The following is a 26,017-nucleotide window of genomic DNA, read 5'->3' as shown; positions in this document are numbered from 1 at the left end:
GGTTTTTAGATCTCTGATTGTTAAGGACATTAGCCCCTACCTGTTATTCTCATATTCTTATTTGCAAAATGTGTGTAAAAACAGTACAGAAATAGATACACAGATGTAGAGAACAAACTTATGGATACCAAGCAGGGGGAAGGGAGTGGGTGGGATGAACTGGGAGATTGGGATTGACATATATACACTACTATGTATAAAATAGATAACTAATGAGAATCTACTGTATAGCCCAGGGAACTCTACTCAATGCTCTGTGGTGACCTAAACAGGAAGGAAATAAAAAAAAGAGGGGATATATGTATATGTATAACTGATTCTCTTTTGCTGTACAGCAGAAACTAACACAACATTGTAAAGCAACTATACTCCAATAAAAATTAAAAAAAATAACCCAACGGTACATTACCTCAAATAGCTGTTTTAAGGATTAAATGAGAAAATACATGGTAAATGGTTTAATGTAGTGCCCAGTACATAGCACAACACACTTTCAATATCTGCTGTTATTATTATATGTGCTGTTATTATTACTCTGATATGTTATAAACATTTCACCCCAGCCTTTTATTGTTTTTAAAATGTATGGTTTCTTTCACTAAAAGGTTAATAATACTTATATACTCATTTATGTCAGTATTTTTCTCATGCTCTATAAGAAATGTTAAAGGAAGTCCATTAGGCAGATGGAAATAACACCAGATGGAGTATCTGCACTTACACGAAGGAATGAAGATCAGTGAAAATGTGAAATACGTAGGCAAACAGAAAAGATTTTCTTGTTATTTAAACCTCTTTAAAGATAACTGATAATTAAACAACACAGCATGGTGTTAATGACATAAGCAGATGTAAAATGTAAGGTTTCCTCAAAAAACTAAAATTTGAACTACCATATAATACAGCAATCCCACTTTTGGGTACATATTGAAAAGAAGTGAAACCAAGATCTCAAAGAGGTATCTGAACTCTCATGTTTGTTGCAGCAATATTCACAATAGTCAAGATATGGAAACAATCTAAGTGTCCATCAATGGAAGAATGAAAATGTGGTATATACATACACTGGAATATTCAGCCTTAAAAAAAGAAGAAAATCCTACCATTTGTGTCAACATGGATGAACCTAGAGGACATTATGCTAAGTGAAGTAAATCAGAAACAGAAAGACAAATACTGTATGGTATCACTTGTATGTGGAATATAAAAACACTGAACTTATAGAATCAGAGAGTGGAATGGTGGTTGCCAGTGGCTGAGGGGTGGGGGAAATGGGGAGATGTCGGTCAAAGGACATGAACTTTCAGTTATAAGATGATTAAGTTAAGGGGATCAAATGTACAGCATGATGACTATAGTTAACAATACTGTACTTTATACTTGAAAGCTGCTGTGAGAGTAGGGCTTTAATGTTTTTAACTATAACAATAAGAACAAGAAAATGGTAATTATGTGAGATAAAGGATATTAACTACCTTAATGTAGTAAACATTTTGCAATATATACATATATCAAATAATACTGTATACTTTAAACTTACACAATGTCACTATATGTCAATTATATCTCAGAAAGCTGGAAAAAAAAAGGAAAAAATAAATCAATAAAAGATATCTGGAAAATCTCCAAATATTTAGAAATTAAACACCACTAAATAATCTACGAGCAAAAGAAGAAATCAGGCGGCCCCTCAGCGCATGAGGAGCACGTGCCTTTGGGAATTTTCCATGCGCTATCTCTGTTCACCCAGCTACCTGGGCTTGGGGCTCGCCCTGGTCTCTGCCTAGAGTGCCCGGCAGGAGCTGCAGGCTTTGATCACCCATTGCTGTGTCTGTGCCCCAGTAGCCGCAACTGCCCCGGGGGCTGTTCTGGAAGAGATCTGAGAGCTGGGTGGCCTGGGTCGTGAGAGCCCCGCACCTCTCGCATCGTGGTGAAGAAGAACAGTATTCCCAATGGAATAAAATGTCACATCCAGTCCTCCAGACAGTGCTGTGAAAGACTATTTTTGTCAAAAGGTGCAGTTACTTTCTGTGATGTCAGCCTCAGAAGATGAATCTGCCTTAGATATCCCTAGAGTCCTTTAACTCAAACAAGCATTAACAAGACATGGGATACTAATGTTCTCCAAACTATTTCGCAAATATTGAGCTAGCCTCAATTCTCACCTCAAAACATGGAACATTTTGCCACCTGAGCAGTTCTGGAGGAGGAATCTGTGAGCAGTTCCAGGCACTGTGTTAGGCATTAGCTAGCATTACAGGATATGCCTCAAATACATGAGAGGGTCTGGGAAAAGGTCAAGACTTCTTAATGATCAGCACCCTCAAAGTGATGTACAGATAGAGGATTATGACTATGTCAACAATGGACCTGCCCAGAGGAACTCTGGCACCGATAACTGCAGAGGCAGAAATAAGAGATACTGGAGACAGGATTAAAATGGCTCAAAGAGGGGGGACCTTCAAGATTGTGGAGGAGTAAGACGTGGAGATCACCTTCCTCCCCAAAAATACATCAAAAATACATCTACGTGTGGACCAACTCTTATTACGGAACACCTACTGAACGCTGGCAGAAGACCTCAGACTGCCTAAAAGGTAAGAAAACCCCCAGGTACCTGGGTAGGGCAAAAGAAAAAAGAAAAAACAAGACAAAAGAATAGAGACAGGACCTGCACCTCTGGGAGGGAGCTGTGAAGGAAGAAAAGTTTCCACACACTAGGAAGCCCCTTCACTGGCAGAGACGGGGGGTGTGGGGTGGGAAGCTTCGGAGCCACGGAGGAGAGTGCAGCACCAGGGGTGCGGAGGGCAAAGTGGAGAGATTCCTGCACAGAGGATCAGTGCCAATCAGCACTCACCAGCCTGAGAGGCTTGTCTGCTCATCCACCGGGGAGGGTGGGGGCTGGGAGCTGAGGCTCGGGCTTCGGAGGTCAGACCCCAGGCAGAGGACTGGGGTTGGCTGCGAGAAGACACCCTGAAGGGGGCTAGTGCACCACAGCTAGCCGGCAGGGAGTCTGGGAAAAAGCCTGGACCTGCCGAAAAGGCAGGAGACCATTGTTTCAGGGTGTGTGAGGAGAGGGGATTCCTTCCCTCTGTGCCCACAGAAGGCAGGGCACCGCTTAAGTTAGTTCCAGAGATGGGCATGAGCTGTGGCTATCAGCTCGGACTCCAGAGATGGGCATGAAACAGTAACACTGCTGCTGCCGCCACCAAGTATCCTGTGTGCAAGCACAGGTCACTATCCACCCCCCACATCCCCCCCCAGGAGCCTGTGCAGCCCACCACTGCCAGGGTCCCATGATCCAGGGACAACTTCCCCGGGAGAACACACGGTGCACCTCAGGCTGTTACAACGTCACGGTGGCCTCTGCCGCCGCAGGCTCACCCTGCATGCCAATTATGACTACCCTACCCCTCCCTCTCCCCGGACTGAGTGAGCAAGAGGGACCTAATCAGCCACTGCTTTAACTCCCTCCTGTCTGGGTGGGGAACAGATGCCTGAGGGCAACCTACATGCAGAGGTGGGGCCCAAACCAAAGCTGAACCCCAGGAGCTCTGCAAACAAAGAAGGGAAAGGGAAATTTCTCCATGCAGCCTCAGGAGCAGTGGATTACAACCCCACAGTCAACTTGATGTACCCTGCATCGGTGGAATACCTGAAGAGACAACAAATCATCCTAAAATTGAGGCGGTGGACTTTGGGAGCAACTGTACACTTGGGGTTTGCTGTCTGAGGCTGATTTGTTTCTGATTTTTATGTTTATCTTAGTTTACTTTTTAGCGCTTGTTATCATTGGTGTATTTGTTTATTGGTTTGGTTGCTCTCTATTTTAGTATTTTTTTATTTTAATAATTTAAAAAAGTTTAAAATTTCTTTCTTTCTTTTCTTCTCCCCTTTCTTCTGAGCCATGTGGCAGAAAGGGTCTTGGTGCTCCGGCCTGGTGTCAGACCTGAGCTTCTGAGGTGGGAGAGCCGAGTTCAGGACACTGGACAACTAGAGACCTCCTAGCCCCATGTAATATCAGCAAGAGTTGCCCAGAGAGCTCCATCTCAACACTAAGACCCAGCTCCACCCAACGGCCAGCAAGTTCCAGTGCTGGATGCCCCATGCCAAACAACTAGCAACACAGGAACACAACCCCACCCATTAGCAGAGAGGCTGCCTAAAATCATACTAAGTTCACAGATATCCCCAAACACACCACCAGACATGGTCCTGACCACCAGAAAGACAAGATCAAGCCCCACCCACAAGAACACAGGCACCAGTCCCCTCCACCAGGAAGCCTACACAAGCCACTGAACCAACCTCACCTACTAGGGGCAGACATCAAAAACAACGGGACCTACAAACCTGCAGCCTGCGAAAATGAGACCCCAAACACAGTAAGTTAAACAAAATGAGAAGACAGAGAAATATGCAGCAGATGAAGAAGCAAGGTAAGAATCCACCAGACCAAACAAATGAAGAGGAAATAGGCAGTCTAACTGAAAAAGAATTCAGAGTAATGATAGTAAAGATGATCCAAAATCTTGGAAATAGAATGGAGAAAATAAAACAAACATTTAATAAGCACCGAGGAGAACTAAAGAGCAAACAAACAGTGATGAACAACACAATAAATGAGATTAAAAACTCTCTAGAAGGAATCAATAGCAGAATAACTGAGGCAGAAAAACGGATAAGTGACCTGGAAGATAAAATAGTGGAAATAACTACTGCAGAGCAGAATAAAGAAAAAAGAATGAAAAGAATTGAGGACAGTCTCAGAGACCTTGGGGACAACATTAAACACACCAACGTTCTAATTATAGAGGTCCCAGAAGAAGAAAAGAAAAAGAAAGGGTCTGAGAAAATATTTGAAGAGATTATAGTGGAAAACTTCCCTAACATGGGAAAGGAAAGAGTCAAGTCCAGGAAGCACAGAGGGTGTCTGATACAGGATAAACTGAAGGAGAAACATGCCAAGACATACGTTAATCAAACTATCAGATATTAAATACAAAGAAAAAATAATAAAAGCAGCAAGGGAAAAGCAAAACATAACATACACGGGAATCTCCATAAGGTTAACAGCTGACCTTTCAGCAGAAACTCTGCAAGCCAGAAGGGAGTGGCAGGACACATTTAAAGTGATGAAAGGGAAAAACCTACAACCAAGATTACTCTATCCAGCAAGGAACTCATTCAGATTCAATGGAGAAATTAAAACCTTTACAGACAAGCAAAATTTAAGAGAATTCAGCACCACCAAACCAGGTTTACAACAACTGCTAAAGGAACTGCTCTACGCAGGAAACACAAGAGAAGGAAAAGACCTAAAATACAAATCCAGAACAATTAAGAAAATGGTAATAGGAACATACATATCAATAACTACCTCAAATATAAATGGATTACATGCTTCAACCAAAAGACACAGACTGGCTGAATGGATACAAAAAGAAGACCTGTATATATGCTGTCTACAAGACACCCACTTCAGACATCGGGACACATACAGACTGAAAGTGCTGGGATGGAAAAAGATATTCCATGCAAATGGAAATCAAAAGAAAGCTGGAGTAACAATACTCATATCAGATAAAATAGACTTTAAAATAAAGAATGTTACAAGAGACAAGGAAGGACACTACATGATGATCAAGGGATCTATCCAAGAAGATATAACAATTGTAAAAATTTCTGCACCCAACACAGGCGCACCTCAATACATAAGGCGAATGCTAACAGCCATAAAAGGGGAAATCAACAGCAACACAATCATAGTAGGGGACTTTAACACCCCACTTTCACCAATGGACAGATCATCCAAAATGAAAGTAAATAAGGAAACGCAAGCTTTAAATGATACATTAAACAAGATGGACTTAATTGATATTTATAGGACATTCCATCCAAAAACAACAGAATACACTTTCTTCTCAAGTGCTCATGCAACATTCTCCAGCATAGATCATATCCTGGGTCACAAATCAAGCCTTGGTAAATTTAAGAAAATTGAAATTGTATCAAGTATCTTTTTCGACCACAATGTTATGAGACTAGATATCAATTACAGGAAAAAATGTGTAAAAAATACAAACACATGGAGCTAAACAATACACTACTAAATGACCAAGAGATCACTGAAATAATCAAAGAGGAAGTCAAAAAATACCTAGAAACGAATGACAATGAAAACACGATGACCAAAAACCTATAGCATGCAGCAAAAGAAGTTCTAAGACAGAAGTTTATAGTAATACAATCCTACCTCAAGAAACGAGAAAAATCTCAAATAAACAACCTAATCTTACACCTAAAGCAATTAGAGAAAGAACAAAAAAACCCCCAAAGTTAGCAGAAGGAAAGAAATCATAAAGATCAGATTAGAAATAAAGGAAAAACAAATGAAGAAAACAATAGCAAAGATCAATAAAACTAAAAGTTGGTTCTTTGAGAAGATAAATAAAATTGATAAAACATTAGCCAGACTCATTAAGAAAAAAAGGGAGAAGACTCAAATCAACAGAATTAGAAATGAAAAAGAAGTAACAACTGACACTATAAAATACAAAGGATCATGAGAAATTACTACTAGCAACTATATGCCAATAAAATGGACAACATGGAAGAAATGGACAAATTCTTAGAAAAGCACAACGTTCTGAGACTGAACCAGGAAGAAAAAAATGAACAGACCAATCACAAGCACTGAAATTGAAAATGTGATTAAAAACGTTCCAACAAACAGAAGCCCAGGACCTGATGGCTTCACAGGAGAATTCTATCAAACATTTAGAGAAGAGCTAACACCTATCCTTCTCAAACTTTTCCAAAATATAGCACAGGGAGGAACACTCCCAAACTTATTCTTTGAGGCCACCATCACCCTGATACCAAAATCAGACAAAGATGTCACAAAGAAAGAAAACTACAGGCCAATATCACTGATGAACATAGATGCAAAAATCCTCAACAAAATACTAGCAAACAGAATCCCACAGCACATTAAAAGGATCATACACCATGATCAAGTGGGGTTTATCCCAGGAATACAAGGATTCTTCAACATATGCAAATCAATGTGATACACCATATTAACAAACTGAAGGATAAAAACCATATGACAATCTCAGTAGATGCAGAAAAAGCTTTTGACAAAATTCAACAAGAATTTATGATAAAACCTCTCCAAAAACTAGGCATAGAGGGAACCTACCTCAACATAATAAAGGCCATATATGACAAACCCAGAGCCAACATCGGTCTTAATGGTAAAAAACTGAAAGCATTTCCTCTAAGATCAGGAACAAGACAAGGCTGCCCACTCTCACCACTATTAAGGAAACACTGCCATTTACCATTGCAACAAAAAGAATAAAATACCTAAGAATAAACCTACCTAAGGAGACGGAAGACCTGTATGCAGAAAACTATAAGACACTGATGAAAGAAATTAAAGATGATACAAACAGCTGGAGAGATATACCATGTTCTTGGATTGGAAGAGTCAACATTGTGAAAATGACTATACTACCCAAAGCAATCTACAGATTCAATGCAATCCTTATCAAATTACCAATGGCATTTTCCACAGAACTAGAGCAAAAAATTTCACAATTTGTATGGAAACACAAAATACCCTAAATAGCCAAAGCTATCTTGAGAAAGAAAAATGGAGCTGGGGGAATCAGGCTCCCTGACTTCAGAGTATACTACAAAGGTTCAGTAATCAAGACAGTATGGTACTGCACAAAAGCAGAAATACAGAGCAATGGAACAGGACAGAAAGCCCAGAGATAAACCCACACACATACGGTCACCTTATCTTTGATAAAGGAGGCAAGAATATACAATGGAGAAAAGACAGCCTGTTCAGTAAGTGGTGCTGGGAAAACTCGACAGCTACATGGAAAAGAATGAAATTACAACACTCCCTAACACCATACAGAAAAATAAACTCAAAATCGATTAAAGACCTACATGTAAGGCCAGACACTATAAAACTCTTAGAGGAAAACACAGGTGGAACACTCTATGACACACATCACAGTAAGATCCTTTTTGACCCACCTCGTAGAGAAATGGAAATAAAACCAAAAATAAACAAATGGGACCTAATGAAACTTGAAAGCTTTTGCACAGCAAAGGAAACCATAAACAAGATGAAAAGACAACCCTCAGAATGGGAGAAAATATTTGCCAACGAACCAACTGACAAAGGATTAGTCTCCAAAATATACAAGGAGCTCATGCAGCTCAATATCAAAAAAACAAACAACCCAGTTCAAAAATAGGTAGGAGACCTAAACAGACATTTCTTCAAAGAAGATATACAGATTGCCAACAAATACATGAAAGGATGATCATTATCATCACTAATCATTAGAGAAATGTAAATCACAACTACAGTGAGGTATCACCTCACACTGGTCAGAATGGCCATCATCAAAAAAATCCACAAACAATAAATGCTGGAGAGGGTGTGGAGAAAAGGGAACCCTCTTGCACTGTTGGTGGGAATGTAAATTGATACAGCCACTAGAACAGTATGGAGGTTCCTTAAAAAACTAAAAACAGAACTACCATATGACTCAGCAATCCCACTACTGGGCATATACCCTGAAAAAACCATAATCCAAAAAGAGACATGTACCACAATGTTCAGTGCAGCACAGGGAAATGACAAAGTACTTTGAACTGAATGAAAATAAAGACACAGCACATCAAGACTGGCAGTATGTCACTAAAGCAGTATTTAGATGGAAATTTATAGCACTAAACACTTAATTAGAAAAGAAGATCTCAAATCAATGATCTCACTTTCTTCCTTAAGAAACTGAAGTATAAGAGCAAATAAAATTTAAAATAAGCAGAAGAAATGAAATAATAACATAGAGGAAAGCAAAGAAGTAGAAAACAGAAAAACAATAGAGAAAAATCAACGAAACCAAAAGCCAGTTCTTCGGGAAGAACAATTTTAAAACTGATAAACTTCCAATGAGAATGGCCATTTAAAAAAATTAAAAAGAGAGAAGATACAAAGTACAAATAACAGGAATGAGACAGGTAACAGCACAACAGATTTTACTGATATTAAAAGGATAATAATGTTATGAAAATTTTTGTGCCAATATAATTGACAAGTTAGATGAAACGAACAAAATCCTTGGAAGTCACAAATGACCAAAGCTCATTCATAAGATAAAGAAAGAAATTCAAATTGCAGTTTTAAGCCTTCTGAAAAACCCCAGGTCCAGATGGCTTCACTGATGAATTCTGCCAAATTTTTAGAGAAGATATAATATCCATTCTACACGAACTCTTTAGAAAATTGTTGAGAGAGACATGCTTCCCAACTCATCTAAGAAGCCACATTACACATCAAATTAGACAAAGATATTATAAGAAAACTACACACCAATATTCTTCACGAACACAGATGCGAAAAGTTTTAACAACATTCTAGAAAATCAAATCCAACAGTAGAGTCAGATCTTGCTTTGCATGGTACAGTGTTCACTCAAACTCATACATATCTTGTTTCATGATAACCAGAGAACCATGCAAAGATACGACATGATTCTGATATGGACATATTTCAGTGAACTAAGTACCTTGCAAATTGAAGACTACAGATAGAATAAAAAGATAAAAAATCATGATCAACTTGGGTTTATTGCAGGAATGCAAAGTTGTTTTAATATTTTAAAATAAATCAGTTCAATTCACTAGATTAATAAATTCAAAAAGGAAAACCATATGATCATCTCAATAAAGGTAGAAAAATATTTGACAAAATCCAATATCCATTCCTGATCCAAAATTGTAGCAAACTAGGAATAGAAGGAACTTTCTCAACATGATACAGGGTGTTCACAGAAAACGTACACTGAACATCATAGTAATAGTGAAAGACTGAATGTTGTCTTCCTAAGATCACTCTTCCTCCAAGACAATGATGTCTGCTCTCACCATATCCATTCAACGTTGAATTACAGGTTGTAGCCATTGTAAACGGCAAGAAAAACAAAGAAAAGGCAACAAGATTGGAAAGGAAGAAAAACAGTCTTTATTCATAAATTATCTGACCACCTACTTAGAAAATCCTATAATATCTATTAAAAAAACATAGTAGAACTAATAAGTACATAGAGCTAGGTGGCAGAATACAAGATCAATATACAAAAGTCAGTTGTATTTCTGTATGCTAGCAAACAACTATCAGCAATTTCAATAAAAATGTACAAGTGACAAAAGCAATAAAAAATGCAATACTTGCATACTGACAAAAGATGAACAAGATCTGTACACTGAAAAGTATAACACACTCCTGAGAAAATTAAAGACCTAAATAAAATAAAAGGACACACACACATCCACACACACAGTGGTCACGGGCAGAAGACTCGATATTGGGCAGAAGATTCAATATTGTTAATATGTCAGTTATCTCCATATTGACTTACAGATTCAATGTAATATCAATCAAAATCTCAGGACATTTTTTTTTTTTTCCAGAAATTGATGAACTGATCCTAAAATTCACAGAAAATGTCAAGGACCTAGAATGGCCAAAATGATGCTGGTAAAGAAGAATAAAGTTTAAGGACTTACACTACCTGAATTCACTATTCATTGTAAACCAGCAGTAATTAAAGCATGTGGTACTGCTGCAAAGATGGGCAGTAGATCATTGGAATAGAATAGAGAGTGAAGAAATATACTCACCAACACACATATGGTTAATTGATTTTCAGCAAAGATTAAAGGCAATTACGTGGAAAGAAGATGTCTTTTCAACAGATGGTGCTGGAACAATTTACCAAAAAATGAACTTGGATCCATATCTTGCACCATATAGAATAATTAACTCAAAATGGATCACAGACCTACAAGTAAAATGTAGAACTATAAAAATTCAAGGGGAAAGCACAGGAGGCAATCTTTGTGACTGAATTAGGTAAAAATTTCTTAGATGTGACACTAAAAATCATAATCCATTAAAGAAAAAATCAATAAATTGGACTTTTTCAAAATTAAGCACTTCTGGGCCTCCCTGGTGGCACAGTGGTTGAGAGTCTGCCTGCCGATGCAGGGGACATGGGTTCGTGCCCCGGTCAGGGAAGATCCCACATGCCGCAGAGAGGCTGGGCCCATGAGCCATGGCCGCTGAGCCTGCGCGTCCAGAGCCTGTGCTCTGCAACGGGAGAGGCCACAGCAGTGAGAGGCCTGCGTACCGCAAAAAAAAAAAAAAAAAAAAAAAAAAAAAAAAATTAGGCGCTTCTGCCCTTTGAAAGAAAGTGTTCACAGAATGAAAAGACAAGCCAGAGATGAGAGGAAATATTTGTAATAAGAGGATCTGTATATAAAGAACTTTCAAAATGCAATCATAAAAAACAAATATCCCAAATAATATGTGGGCAACAGACTTCGACAGGTGTAGGTATATGTCAAAACTTGTCAATGTACACACTTTAAATATGTGAAGTTCACTCTATGTCAATTAAGGCTCAATAAAGCTGTGAAAAATATACGGTACTCCTTCATGAGAAAACACTAGAAACACAAGCAATAAAAGAAAATATAAGCTTGACATTGTCAAGACGAAAACATTTGTGGTTCAACGGACACCATCACGAAAATGAAAAGACAACCCACAGAATGGGAGAAAATTTTGTAAATCATGTATCTAACAAGAGCCTTGTATCTAGGATATATAAATAGTTATTATAACTCAACAATAAAAAGACAAATAAAGGGGCAAAGGGGGCTTCCCTGGTGGTCCAGTGGTTAAGATCCCTGGTGGTCCAATGGTTAAGAATCTGTCTTGCAATGCAGGGGACGCAGGTTCGATCCCTGGTTGGAGAACTAAGATCCCACATGCCATGGGGCAACTAAGTCCATGTGCCGCAACTACAGAGCCCACATGCTACAACTAGAGAGAATCCTGTGCACCGCAATGAAGTGAAAAGCCCATGTGCTGCAACTAAGACTATTTATAACAATTTATAAATAAATAAATATTAAAAATAAAATGGGCAAAGGATCAAAATGGACAACTATCCAAGCAAGATACACAAATGGCCATTAAGCACAGAAAAAGAAGCTCAACATCATTAGTCATCAGGAAACTGCAAACCACAGTGAGATAACACTTTACGTCTATTAGGATGGCAACAATAAAAAAGACAGGTAATAACAAATACTGGTGAGTTTATGCAAAAATTGGAACTCTCATACATAGTTGATGGTAATATAAAATAGTGTAGCTGCTTTCGCAAATAATCTGGTAGTTCCTCAAATAGTTCAACAAAGAGTTCCGTTTCTAAGTATATTCCACTTCTAGGTATATTTCAAGAGAAACAAAAGCATGTCCACAGAAAAATCTGTATATGAATGTTCATAGGTCTGTTATTCATAATAGCCAAAAAAGTAGAAACAACCCAAATATATAGCAGCTGAAATAAACGAAACATGGTGTATCCATACAATGGAATATTATTCAACAACAAAAAGAAACGAAGTACTGATACACGCTACCACATGGATGAACCCTGAAAACATTATGCTAAGTCAAACAAGTCAGTCATAGATTACCATGTACTGTATGATTGCATTTATACGAAATGTTAGGAATAGGCAAAACTGATAGAAAATGAGTCGTTTCTTAGGGATGGTGAGATTGGAGAGTGATGCCTTAAGGCAGGTGTGCTTATTTTTAGGGTAAAGAAAATGTTGCAAAATTGATTGTGGTAATGGATGCACAACTCTGTGAATATACTAAAAGCCACTGAATTGTATATAGTAAGTGGGTGAATTGTATGGCAAGTGAATTATACCTCAGTAAAGCTGTTAAGAAAGAATAGGGAATCCCCTGGTGGTCCAGTGATTAGGACTCCACGCTTCCACTGCAGGGAGCACGGGTTCGATCCCTGGTCAGGGAACTAAGATCCCACATGCTGTGTGGCAAGGCCAAAAAAAAAAAAGTACAATTTTATGGTTTTGACACTTGTCTTCTCCATGTCACACATGTGTGCAGAAAATTTTAACCCACAGAAAATACCTGTGGGAAATGTTTAAGTGACATAACATGTAAAATGCATATATCAGATGCCACTTCTCTGAATTGGCCAATATTTACACATCTAATGTGCAGCCTTTTGAGGCTGGTTTTAATTTCTCTTCAAGGCTATAAAATCGGTGTTATTTCTTGATAAGCTACCACGTGACAAAGTTCGGGGTATTTTAAATTGTTATTGTTAATACGCTATGTGCATCTGTCTTATTTCTCATTAAAAAAGGAAGGTAGCTGATGGGTCATTTAAGTTTGATTTTCTCCCTGGCTGCTCTTAGAGCTTGTGGGTTCAGTTTAGTCATTTCTATTTAGTGAGTTCTGCTCTTCTAGATTGTCCTTAACTCTCTTCCTCTTAATTCCCCAATTTCATTATCAACCTAGGCTCACATGGAAGGAAAAGAGCTTCAATTTGGGGATATGTCTTTCTGTGTAAACCTTAAGAAAGGCAGTTCTACACATAGAAGAAAAACAAATTAAGAAGAAACACAAATAAGCCCATTAGGAATTCTCTAAAAAAAATGAAACAATTGTTTCTGAGTTGTTGCTCTGAAATCCATGCTGTCCAGCTATTGGTAAATGCAGAATTCTCAGCTAAGTTTATATATATAACTTCCACTTTGAAATTACTAAAATTATTTAAGTGTTCCTGTAATACAGACTACTGACAATTAGAAATGTTCAAAAGAGATGATAAACTTGATGTCCAGAATAAAGTTCACTTGAGCTCTGGGCAAAAGCAATATCTTTATTCCCCAGATAGCAGCTAGGCTAGGAGAGTCAGTGGGCAGAAGGTAAAAGTTTCTTGAATGAAGAGAGGAAGTAAGCATCTTTTGTAGAGCAACGCCAATTGAAATGCAAAACTTAATAGGATGAAAGACTGAATGCTAAGCTCCTGTCAAATAAATGGTGAGAAAAGATTTTGCAATGTTTTAATTTATCTTTATTTGAAGGCATTCCTTGTATTAGTAATTTGGCGGCCACTGCAACATTTTTTCTAGGTATTATAATATTTGTTTTAAATTATGTAAAATGAAATATAATGGTCATTTTATTTGTTAGTTGGGTAATGGTATAAACAGAATATTGTTGAGACTTTCAGAGTGAGAAATTCATGGACACACTGCAACTTATGAAGTATACACACACAGGAAACAAAGATTGGTTAGGAAATTATACTAGTTCTTGTTTAGTTGTGAATACTGTAGAATGCAGTGGCGAGTTGGATGAGGGGAAAGGGAGAGATGAAACGAAAGAGAAAGGGAAATGAAAGATGACTTCCACATTTCTGGTTTGAATGATTAGGTGAATGATAGTACCACCACATGAGATAAACAGAAAACTAAGAATGGTTTTAGGGGAGAGAAGATAAGTTTCAGGTTTGCGGTGCCTTTGGTAGAGTATTCAAGGGAAGATCCATCAGGCAGTTATACACACAAGTGTGAGGCCCAGATACAGGGATTTAAAAGTCCTAAGCTTCTAAATCGTAATTAAAATAGCCAAAGTAGATGAAGAACATGCAGAGAACCAAGGGCTGAGAATGGAGCCCTCAGAAATACCAGTATTTAAGAGGTCAAGGTGAGAAGAGTTTTCTGAAGAGATGGTATAGGAACAGTGAGAGACACTATACAGAGAACCAGTAAAGTTTACGAGTAAGTTATCAACAGCCCAATGTAGACAAAAATCCGGTGACATAAAGGCTGTGAAGTATCTACTGGATTTGTCAATTAGAAGCCACTGGGATTGAATGAGAGGTTTAGTAGAGTGGAATGGCCTGAAGCCAGACTGTGGCAGGGTGAGTTTGAGGTAATAAAGTAGAGAAAGCTGTCTAGAGTCACAAAAACATTTTTAAGTCTGGGGAGACTTGCACATATTTAAATAAAGATTGGGAGGAAAAGAGGGTGGAATGAGATGATTCTGAAGGCAAAGGGGGGATAACTGATACAGTAAGATCCAGAGATACAGGCAGAATTGAAAGGGAGGGGTTACCAAATAAAAAAATCAATGAGGAGACTGTTAAAATAATAATTCGGGCTAAGCAGAAAGTGTCTTGCCACTAGGGAGGTGCCAGTGATGATGGAAAAGAAAAGAAGTCTGAAAATCACATTATGAAAGAGGATCGTATCTGCTTTGTGGAGGAGTCAAAGGTAATTTAACTTTTCTAGGCTAAAATGATTGGGGCCATGATGATATCTTTGTAGTAAACAGGGAAATTATGAGGAAGAGTTGGATTTGAAGAGACGGGGAGGTGTGATTGTTTGGTTTTAGACAAGGCAAGTTTTAGACAAAGCAAGAGACAGAGAGGTGTGATTGGTTTTAGACAAGGCAAGTTTGGTTTTAGACAAGGTTTTAGACAAGGCAAGATTGGTTTTAGAAAAGGCAAGTCTTGAGGTTTTAGACAAGGCAAGTGGTCGGACAGCCACATGGCAGAGAAGACAAGGTTTGAGATAAAGATCTGGCGGTTTTTCACCTAGAAGTTAAGACAACTTGTGTTGTAAATCTGAATGAAATAACTGAGGAAAGAAATACAGGGAAAAAAAGTCAACAGCTGAAGATTCTGCCTTGTGGAATGTCCCCAGGGGGCAGATAGAAGATTTAAAAAAAAACCCAGGACTTCCCTGGCGGTCCAATGGTTAAGACTCTGCGCTTCCACTGCATGGGGCGAGAATTTGATCCCTGGTCGGGGAACCAAGATCCCACATGCCTCTTGGTGCAGAAACAACCACCCAAAACAACAAACCAAACCAGAAGAATGAAAAGTATATATCTCACAGTGATGGAGAGAAACTTGTATCATTCAACATTAGAAATGAATAATTTTTTTGACCATGTAAACTTTAGCTAAATATGACACCCTTTCATGTGATTGTTTTGAGTTATGCAATAGACAGTCCAAGCATCCAATAACTGAAGACTGATTAAATCAACCAAATGGAATATTTTATAATTGTTAAAATGGCATTATAAAAGTAATATTACTGACATATAAAATTGTTCATAATATGTTAAATGAAAAAAGCAGGTCACAACACTGTATTAATAGTATGATCTTATTTTACAATACAAACAAAACATCACACACATGTACACACTCTTGAGCACACAGAGATAGAGCAGGGTTTGGAAGGACATACACCCAAGACTAATGGTGGTTATCTCTTGGTGTGCAGGGTTTTAAGTATATTTTATTTTATTTCTTTTGATATGTATGTAGTTTTTGTAGCAGGAAGAAAATACTGTTTTCTTGTAGTCACCAGTCATTCTCACATCACCCATTTTAATTCACTGCATAGCCTTAGCACACTTTATATTTTTCTTATTTATGATTTGCTTGTTTACTGTCTACTTTTCCTAAATTTATCTCTCTTATTCACTCTTATATCCTCGGCACCCAGAATTTGCTTCAGTAGAACAAGCACTCAGTAAATACTTTTTAAAGTAAAAGATAACAGGTAATGCTTTTTTAATAAGAAAAATAAACACTAAAAGCTTAATTTATTGTTAAGCACTGCCATCTTTCTCCTCAGCTCCTCTATTTTTGAAGTGATCAAATATGTTAGAAGCAAAGGAAAATGGAGATGTAGTCTACCTGCACCCCTGAGGATGGCCAAATACCTCTCTGGGTTGCCCTGTGAGATACCTCACAAGGCCCAGTGTAGCCTGGGATTGCTGCACAAGAGAAACTGAATGTAACAAGTTAATATGACCAAGTTTTATAGAAGAATAATCTCACAACACACACAAATCTTGTGTCCTCCAAGCAAGCTTGCTGTGATGCTCTATACTTATTTCAATGTCATTGCTGAGGACATTTTTGTGATTCCTCTTTGAGGATGCCTTTGGAAGATGTTGAGTCTTCTAATGTTCCCAGTGATGGTTAAGTCTTCAGTGTGAGCAGTAAATGTGAACTTAAGTGTTATGGTTAAGGTCAGTAAATAGGTTGGTTAGTACAATATTTATACAAAATCAAAGTATATATAAATCAGTGAGACTTACGTGAGTCTGATTCTTTAACTGACTTACTTTTATTGAGACAACTAATTTACCAAAAAATTCACCATTTTAAAGTGTACAATTTAGCAGTCTTTGGTATATTCACAAGGTTGTACAACCACCAACTCTATTAAATTTCAGATTATTTTCATCACCCACATGTAGAATCTCATCCCTATTAGCAATCACTCCCCATACAGGCAATTCTTACAGAAGAACTTCTAAAGTGTTTTAAACATTATTAAATAAGTGTTTATTCTACCAAGGTGACTCCTCTGGACAACTGATTCATCTGTGTTTTAGATAAATATCAGTCAGATTCATTTAGGGTTGGGAATACCAATGAAATTCAATCAAGGAAAACAAATTGTTCTGTCACCAGCCATATTTCGTGTTTACACCATATTCTAAAATCAACTTCTATGAAATATTCATTGGTTCATGAAAGGTAAGAAATCCTCTGTACTTGAATACCAGTGAGATGAAAGAACTAACCACATTTAACTTCAATTTTATCTTTTGGGGAAAAGCTTGACAACATGCTGACTTAAGATAATTATGTACCTTAGAAAAAGGGCGTTATCCCATCAATGAAAATGCATTAAAATAAGATTAAACCAGGAATGTATATATAATCACCTATTAAATCCTTTATTAAGCAGAGTACAAAAAATTTAGATAATTAACTAAAACTCTGAAAGAAAAAGCAGATGTAACACAATTAGTGCTTCTATAAAGCTAAAACCCTCTCCCTTGTCAGGTCTTTCTTGGCCTTGGGTGACCTCAAGTGACCCAATTTAAGATTTAAGTTCATCATTCAAACTTACTTTTTACCATTACTTGAAGGAGAGACAAAATTCTGTTTTGGGGGTAACGATGGCTTTAAAACGTCTAAGTAATGGCATACTATGATAATGAAAATTTATAGAAAATATCACTAATAAACTGTGATTCTCATGTTCGTGCTAACAAATAGTAAGTTGTTGAAGATGTAGAGACTGTAACTCAGTGGGAAAGACCATGAGTTCAACTTTAGTTCTGTGGGAAAAAAACCTGAGTAAGTCTGTTTAAACATCCTAGCTATAATGGTTATAATGCAAAAGGAGTTTGAATTCAGGCAATCCATGATTCTCTTTCACTCTTTAGAACTCTATTTCATATTGTAGAGTATACGAAAAATGATCATTATCTATCACTCTCATTTTGATATTCTACTTGGTTTCTGATTACTTATGTGGAAAGGAGGGAAGGAGTTTCTAAGACCTATGAACAATAGCTTTTTAAAAGCTTGGCTAACATGGATTTTATATATCATATTTGTTTCCCTTGACTGGATTCATGTTCATAAATATTTTGCTAAATTTCCCACATGTATCTGAGCATGTATCAATCTGTTCTTCTACTCTTTTTAGTTGACATTGGTTGTCCACCTCCTGAAAGGACAATATATGAACAATATATTTTCTTGGAATGTGAGAATTCTAGGCCTCTCCCTTGCTATTATATTTCTTTAATTGTTATTTTTTGTATTACAAAGGCAACATTTTTGAAATGCTAAATATGGGCCTGACAAAAATGCTAGCAAGTGAATACACAATAATAGGTATTTAGGGCTTCCCTGGTGACGCAGTGGTTGAGAGTCTGCCTGCCGATGCAGGGGACGCGGGTTCATGCCCCGGTCCAGGAGGATCCCACATGCCGCGGAGCAACTAAGCACTGGGAAGACAAGCCTCTAGAACATGTGGCACTGAAAGTCAGCAGAGCTTGCATACTGGAGAGCTGGAGAGCTCTAGAAAACAGAGATTTCACTCTTGGGTGCACGTAAAATCCCATATGCTCCAAGATCCAGCGCAGAGGCAGTAATTTGAAAAGAGCTTGGGTCAGACACACTTGCTGACCCTAGAGAGCTGGCCAGAGAAGCAGGAGGCAAGTGGGAGTAGTCCTGGGGATACGGATGCTGGTGGCAGCCATTTTTGGAAGCTTGTACTACCACGATAACACTGGTGCTGACAAGCATCATTTTAGAGTACTCCCTCCCTCTAATGTATTAGTGCTGGTGGCTTACACGCATACCAGCTGGTGAGCACCAGTCTCAAGAATGCCCAGGTCAAGCAGCCAGCCATGTGGGGACACAGCCCCACTCACTAGCAGGTTGGCACCAGCTGTAGGTCTCTTTGAGTCCCAACAAACCCCTTAGCCAGCCACCCCAGAAACAGGCCCCGCCCAACAGCAGGCCAGTAGCAGCCATGGGACAACCCAGACACCGAAGACATGCACCAGGGACGTAGCCACACCCACCATCAGGTGACTCCAGTCCCAGAACAGCTGCCATGGCACCTGGTCCTGCTCACCAGCAAGCTGGTCCCAGATCTGGGAACAGCAGGCCCTGCAGCCAGCTATCCCAGAACCCAGCCCCACCCACCACTGGGCTGGCACCAACCATGGGAATGCAGGCCCTTAAGCCAGCCACCCAGGGACCTGGCCCCACAAACCAGCAGATTGGCACTAGCCCCATGACTCCCCAGGCTGTAGAGCCAGCCGTTCTGGAACCTAGACCCGCACACCAATGGATGGCAGGCTCACAATGAAGTGGGGTCTGACAGCTAACTGAGCTAGGGGCCAGCTCTGCCTACCAGTATGCCCATAATAGTCAGCCCAGTCACAACAGAAGGGCCCATGCAGCCCACAAATGGAGCACCCCTAGAGCATATACCTCTGGTGACCAGAGGGATGTGTGCTGCTGGGGCTCCTACATAAGGCCACTTCTAGGACAACATCAAGCACATTAAAATTTACATTATAGGGACTGCAGAAAAAGAGAGAAAGGGCTGGAGAACTTATTTGAAGAAATAGTAGCTGAAAACTTCTCTAACCTGGGAAAAAAACAGACATCAGGTCTAGGAAGCACAGAGAGTCCTGTACAAGATTAACCCAAAGAGATCCACACCAAGGCACACTGTAATTAAAATGGCAAAAATTAAAGAGAGAATATTGAAAGCAACAAGGGAAAAATGACTAATTACATATAACAGAACTCCCAAAGAGTATCAACTGACTTTTCAGCAGAAACTTTGAAGGCCAGAGGGAATGGCACAATACACTGAAAGTGATAAAAGGAAAAAAACCTAAAACCAAGAATACTCCATAACGCAAGGCTATCATTGACTTGAAGGTAATATAAAGAGTTTTACAGACAAGCAAAAGCTAAAAGAGTTCAGCACTACTAAACTGACTTCACAAGAAAAGTTAAAGGGATTTCACTAAGTGGAAATAAACGACCACAACTAGAAGTATGAAAAATTATGAAAGGAAAAATCTCATTGGGAAAGGCAAATGTACACTAAAGGTAGTAAGTCAACCATATATAAAGATAGCAGGAAGGTTAAAAGACAAAAGAAGTAAAATCATTTATATATACAATAAATAGTTAAGGGATAAACATACTAAAAGATGTAAAATGTGATGTTCAAAACAGTAAACATGGTAGGGGGCAGTAAAAATGTAGGGTTGTTAAAATGTGTTTGAACTTAAGAGATCAGCAATATAAAGTAATCACTATTTATAGACTGCTATATATAAACCTCATGGTAACCAAACTAAAAATCCACAATAGATACACACACACACACACACACACACGAAAAGAAAGGAATCCAGACATAACATTAAAGATAGTCATCAAATCTCAAGGGAAGGGAACAAAAGAAGAAGATAGGAACAAAAAGAACTACAACACTCCCCTGCCCCCACCGAAAACAATGAACAGAATGCCAATAAATACAGTTATCAATAATTACTTGAAATGTAAATGGACTAAGTGCTGCAATCAAAAGACACAGAGTGGCTGAATGGGTTAAAAAAAACAACAACAAGACCTGCATATATGCTGCCTGTAAGAGACTTACTTTAGATCTAAAGACACAGACGGAAGTTGAGGGGATGGAAAAAGGTATTCTATGGAAATGGAAATGAAAAGAAAGCTGGGTACCAGAACTCGTATCAGACAAGAAAGACTTTTTAAAACAAACACTGTATCAAGAGATAAAGAGGGACATTACATAATGATCTTGGGATCAATCCAACAAGAAGATATAACAATTATAAATATATATGCACCTAACATAGGAGCACCTAAATACATAAAGCAAATACTAACACACATAAAGGAAGAAACTGAAAGTAACAATAACAGTAGAGGACATTAACACCCCACTTACATCTGATGACAAACTGAAATTATAATAAAATAATCATAGTTCAAGCTTACAAAAATGGAGTCATGTGGCCATGAAGGATCTGGTCTCAGACATATCCCTGCACCACTGAGAACTTAAATTTTCTCTGAACTGTATCAAAACCAAGGACACCATGAGCCATATTTGGAACATCCACCAGTGACAACTTTATAGTCTCAAGGTCCCCCCTTGTAACTATGCAATGGTTTCAGACCCCATAAATCCTTGCTTAACAAGAACCCTTACTTCTTGCCACCTCACTGTGGCCTTACAATTTCCTCCATTTTGTAGCCTGACAGAATGGAGTTCAAGTGCTTCTTGAATCTGTGTCTCCCAGGTTGCAGTCCTAACAAAACCCCAAAAATGTCCCATTATTTCATTCAGGTCTCTGTTTCTGAAATTTTGGTTGACACATCATCCTGACAGGACAGATCATCATGACAGAAAATCAACAAGGAAACATTGGCCTTAATCAACACATTGGACCACATGGACCTAACAGATGTCTACAGAACTTTACAACACAAAACAGCAGAATACACATTCTTTTTAAGTGCATATGGGACATTCTCCAGGGCAGAGCACACACTAGGCCACAAAAGAAATCACAATAAATTTAAGAAGACTGAAATCATATCAAGCATCTTTTGGGACCACAATCTTATGAGACTAGAAAACAACTTCAAGGAAAAAAAAAAAACGCAAAAAACAAAAACTCATGGAAAATAAACAAAATGCTACTAAACAACCCATGGGTCACTGAAGAAATCAAAGAGGAAACAAAAAATACCTGGAGACAGATTAAAATGAAAATACGATGATCCAAAATCTATGGGATGCAGCAAAAGCAGTTCTAAGAGGGAAGTTTATAGTGATACAAACCTACCTCAGGAAATAAGAGAATTTTCAAATAGTAAACTTAACCTTATACCTAAAGGAACTAGAAAAGGAAGAACAAACAAAATCCAAAGTTAGGGCTTCCCTGGTGGCGCAGTGGTTGAGAGTCTGCCTGCCGATGCAGGGGACGTGGGTTCATGCCCCGGTCTGGGAAGATCCTATGTGCTGTGGAGCGGCTGGGCCCGTGAGTCATGGCCGCTGAGCCTGCGCGTTCGGGGCCTGTGCTGCACAATGGGAGAGGCCACAACAGTGAGAGGCCCGCATACCGCAAAAAAAAAAAAAAATAAATAAAAAAAAAATCCAAAGTTAGTAGAGAGAAAGAAAGAATAAAGATCAGAGCAGAAATAAATGAAGTATAGATAGCCATATAAACTTTAGCCAGACTCAATATGAAAAAAAGAGAGGGAACACACAAAAAATCAGAAATGAAAAGGGAGAAGTTACAACTGACACCACAAAAATACAAAGGATCTTAAGAGATTGCTATGAACATTATACAAAAAATGGACAATATGGAAGAAATGGATAAATTTCTAGAAACATACAATCACAAGACTGAGTTGGAAGAAAATGAAAATATGAACAGACCAATTACTAGTAATTAAATTAAACCAGTAATTTAAAAAACTCCCAACAAAGAAAAGCCCAGGATCAGAAGGCTTCACAGGTGAATTTTACCAAACAATTAAGAGGAGTTAACACCTACTCTTCTCATATTATTCCAAAAAATTGTAGAGGAAGGAATACTTCTGAACTCATTCTATGAGGCCAGCATTACACTGATACCAAAACCAGACAACTAAAATTACAGGTCAGTATCACTGATGAACATAGATGCAAAAAACCTGAACAAAATATTAGCAAACCAAATTTAACAAAAACTAAAAGGATCATACACCATGATTAAGTGGGATTTATCCCAGGGATGTAAGGATGGTTCAACATCCAGAAATCCATCTGTGATATTCCACATCAACAAATTGAAGAATAAAAACCAAATGATCATCTCAGTAGATGCAGAAAAAGCTTTTGACAAATTTCAGAATCCATTTATGATAAAAAATCTCAACAAAGTGGGTATAGAAGGAACATACCTCAAAACAATAAAGGCTACAAATGAGAAGTCCACAGCTAACATCATAAACAGTTGTTAAAAGCTAAAAGCACTTCCTCTAAGATCAGGACTAAGGATGCCAACTCTTGCCCCTTTTATTCAACACAGGATTGGAAGTCCTAGCCACAGCAATCAGAAAAGGAAAAGAAACAGAAGGCACCTAAATTGGAAAGGATGAGGTAAGACTGTCACTATTTGTAGATGAAATGATACTACATATAGAAAATCCTAAAGATGGCACAAAACTATTAGAATTAATGAATTCAGTAGAGGTGCAGGACATAAAATATACAAAAATACGTTGTTTCTATACATTAACATCAGACTATCAGACAAATTACGAAAACAATCCCATTTATAATCACATCAAAAAAGAATAAAATATCTAGGAATAAATCTAACCAAGGTGGTAAAAGACCTGTATTAAGAAAACTATTAGACTCTGTTGAAAGAAACTGAAGATGGCACAATAAATGGAAAGATATACAGTGCTCATTGACTGGAAGAATTAATATTATTAAAGGGACCATACTCCCAAAGGCAACCTACAGATTGAAGGCAATCCTTATCAAAATACCAATGGCATTTTTCACAAAACTAGAACAAAGAATTCTAAAATCTGTCTGGAAACACAAATAACCCTGAATAGCCCAAGCAATCTTGAGAAAGAAGGACAACAATAAAAATATCATACTCTGACTTCAAACTATACTACAAAGCTACAGTAATCAAAACAGTATTGTACTAGGACAAAAACAGATTCACAGATCAATGGAACAGAATAGAAAGCCCAGAAATGAACTCATATATGTGGTCAATAATATAAGCAAGAACATACAATAATGAAAAGATAGCCTCTTCAGTAAATGGTGCTGGGAAAACTGGACATCTACATGGAAAAGAATCAAACTGGACTACTTTCTAAAAACATACACAAAAATAAACTCAAAATGGATTAAAGACTTAAATGTAAGACCTGAAACCATAAAACTCCTAGAAGAAAATATAGGCAGTATGTTCTTTGACACTGGTCTTAGCAGTAATTTTTTGGATCTGTCTACTCAGGCAAGGAAACAAATGTCGAAGTAAACAAATGGTACTGCATCAAACTAAAAAGCTTTTGCATAGCAAAGGAAGCTATCAACAAATGAAAAGGCAGCATACTGAATGAGAGAAGATACCTGCAAATGATATATCTGATAAGGGGTTAATATCCAAAATAAACAAAAACCTCAACATCAAAAAAACAACCTTATTAAAAAATGGGCAAAGGATCTCAATAGACATTTACCCAAAGAAGACATACAGATGGTAGCAGAAACATGAAAAGATGCGCAAATCATCAGGAAAATGCAAATCTAACCTAAAATGAGACATCACTTCACACCTGCGAGAATGGCTTTTATTATCAAAAAGACAATAAGTAACAAGTGTTGGCAATGATGTGAAGAAAAGGGAACCCATATACACTGATGGTGGGAATGTAAACTGGTATAGCCACTATGGAAAACAATATGGAGATTCCCCAAAAAATTAAAAATAGAACTATCATATGGTCCAGTAATTCCATTTTTGGGTATTTTTCGGAAGAAAACAAAAACACTGATTTGAAAAGATAAATGCAACCCTATTATCATTTCAGCATTATTTACAATAGCCAAGATATGGCAGCAACCTATGTAGCCACAGATAAGTAAAAGAATAAAGAAGATACGACATTTATACAATGCAATATTAATCAGATATAGAGGAATGAAATCTTGCTATTTGTCACAACATGAATGGACCTAGAGGGCTTTATGCTAAGTGAAATAAATCAGAGAAAGACAAATATTGTATATCCAGTTACATTTGGAATCTCAAAAGCAAAACAAATGAACAAACATAACAAAACAGAAAAGAATCTCAGATGCAGAGAACAAACAGGTGGTTGCCATAGGGGAAGGGTGTGGGGGTATGAATGAAATAGGTAAGGGTAATTAAGAGGGACAAACTTCCAGTGAGAAAATAAAAGTGTTACGGGGATGAAATGCACACAATAGGTAATATAGTCAATAATATTGTAATAACTTTGCATGGTGACAGATGGTACCTTGACTTTTCATGGTAATCATTTTGTAATCACTATATCAGGTACTCAGAACACAGTGTTGTAGGTCAATTAAACTTATAATGAAAAAGTGTATTTTTCTGTTGTCCAGTGAGTGCTCTGTAAATGTGAATTAGATCTTCTGGTTAATAGTGTTGCTTAGTTTTTCTCTACCTGGCTGTTTTTCTTTTTAGTAGTTCTACTGATTACTGAGAGAGGGGTATGATGTCCCCAGCTATGTTTGTGGATTTACCTATTTCTATTCTTAGTTCTATCAGTTTTTTCCTTCACATATTTGCAGCTCTGTTGTTTGATACATACACATTTAGGATTACTATTTTTCTTGGTGAATTAACCCTTGTATAATCAGGTAACATCACACTTTATCCTGGTAATTTTCTTTGCTCTGAAGTCTACTTTGCTGTGTTAAAATAGCTACTCCACTTTTCATTTGATTATTGTTGGCATGGTATGTTTTCCCACACTTACTTTTAACTTACTTATATCATTATATTTGGAGTGATCTTCTGGTAGACAATATAACACAGGTTCATAATTTTTAAATCTATTTTGACATTCTCTGTTTAGTGTGTTTCATACGTTTACATTTAATATAAGTATTTTTATTA

The 26,017-nt window shown here is 37.8% G+C and overlaps 1 protein-coding gene across 4 annotated transcripts in view; it reads right to left on the bottom strand.

The window, feature by feature from the left end:
* The window catches only part of ITFG1 (integrin alpha FG-GAP repeat containing 1), a 236,288-nt gene that overhangs the window by 73,483 nt on the left and 136,788 nt on the right, over nt 1-26,017 (bottom strand). The window lies entirely within an intron of this gene.

Source organism: Tursiops truncatus, chromosome 19 (assembly GCF_011762595.2).
Source record: "Tursiops truncatus isolate mTurTru1 chromosome 19, mTurTru1.mat.Y, whole genome shotgun sequence".
Lineage (NCBI taxonomy): Eukaryota > Metazoa > Chordata > Mammalia > Artiodactyla > Delphinidae > Tursiops > Tursiops truncatus.
This window is presented reverse-complemented; position numbering and strand designations above follow the sequence as displayed.